Consider the following 1,483-nt stretch of genomic DNA (forward strand, 5'->3'; position numbering starts at 1 on the left):
ATTCTCTTTGGTCTCCACCATTCAGAGGGTGCACTTTCCAGAGTTCTGCAGGGGATCAGTCAAATAGACTCAGGATCCAAATATCTCTCCTCCACCCCACCGACTGTGGGAAGTTTGTCATAAGAGGTTCCAGCCCAGAGGAACCTTTGTTATATCAATCTTAGTTGCTTGTCAGTGTTGGAAAGTTCCATTCCAGTAGCACCTGCCCTGTGTCACAAATGAGGGAGTCTTTGACTAAAGGCATCTCACCATTTTGTGAGGACTAGAGACACCATTTTCCCTACACCATCCTCACCACTTGTGCAATGAAGGCCTTTGCTTTGTTAGACTAATTTTGGGAGTAAACTTTTGAATCATGGGGGCCATGTAATCTATATCCTCTTTGGATGCCTTGCATCACTGGTTAAACCATTAAGGCTTATTGGTTTGAGTTGCTGTTAATAGATCCTGCTCATCAATGGCTGGAGGATGGATACTTTAAATTGGCTATATTAAAAAAAAGTCTTTATAGAGAGCTCTCAACTGTCTTATTAGTATAGTGGCAAGCCTTAAGGACTCCCTTGATAAGATGAAATAACAAAAATCAGACTTAAAAATAGGGGCACCTGGTAACTCAGTCGGTTAAGTGTCTGACTCTTGATTTCGGCTCAGGTCATGATCTCACAGCAAGGAGCCTGCTTGGAATTCTCTCCCTCTCTCTCTGCCCCTCCCCCACTTGCACTGTCTCTGTCTCTCAATATAAATAAACTTAAAAAAATTTTTTTAAATCTCCCTGACATAAAGAAGGAAATTTAGTTAAAAAGATAGGCCAGTCCCTTGATATTCAGGATACAATCTAGTTCTTTAGACAATTAGAAATAACTGTCTTACAAATCTCTACAAAACCAGAAATGCAACTCTAGAAACAAGTCAAAGCATACCTATCTTTACCACTCCCTGAACCTCACCTATTCCTCTCAAAATGTTTGTAGATATTATAAAAGGTCTGGATATTGGAACAAAATTGTCCTGTACTGAGGAGAAAAAAGGAAAATTTGTAAATCACAGTTATACTGAAATTCTAAGAGAAAAAAAAAATTTTTTAGATTCTCTGTCCCTTGAAATCAAAATAAATCTTATGTCTTTGAAATGTAAACAGAGTGCTCACTTTGGGAGCACACGTACTAAAATTGTAATGATACAGAGAAGAATTAGTATGGCCCTTGAGCAAAGATGACACACAAATTGATGAAGCATTTCAGATTTTTTTTTTTTAATTAAAAAATAAAAAAATAATAGGGGCACCTGGATAGCTCAGTCCGTTAAGCTTCTGACTTCAGTTCAGGTCATAATTTCACAGTTCTTGAGTTCAAACCCCACATCAGGCTCTCTGCTGTCAGCACAGAGCCTGCTTCGGACTCTCTGCCCCCCCCCCGTCAGCCCCTCCCCCCCCAAAATAAACATTTTTAAAGAATTATAAATAAAATAAAATAAAATAAAATAA

General features: G+C 38.5%; 1 non-coding gene across 1 annotated transcript; it reads left to right on the forward strand.

Annotated features, from left to right (window-relative positions):
• The first annotated feature begins 1,139 nt into the window (after positions 1–1,139).
• Positions 1,140–1,247, forward strand: LOC125157973 (U6 spliceosomal RNA). Its single transcript, XR_007149112.1, has one exon. It is a non-coding gene; the product is annotated as a U6 spliceosomal RNA (small nuclear RNA).
• The last annotated feature ends 236 nt before the right edge of the window (positions 1,248–1,483 follow it).

This window comes from Prionailurus viverrinus, chromosome X, assembly GCF_022837055.1.
Source record: "Prionailurus viverrinus isolate Anna chromosome X, UM_Priviv_1.0, whole genome shotgun sequence".
NCBI lineage: Eukaryota > Metazoa > Chordata > Mammalia > Carnivora > Felidae > Prionailurus > Prionailurus viverrinus.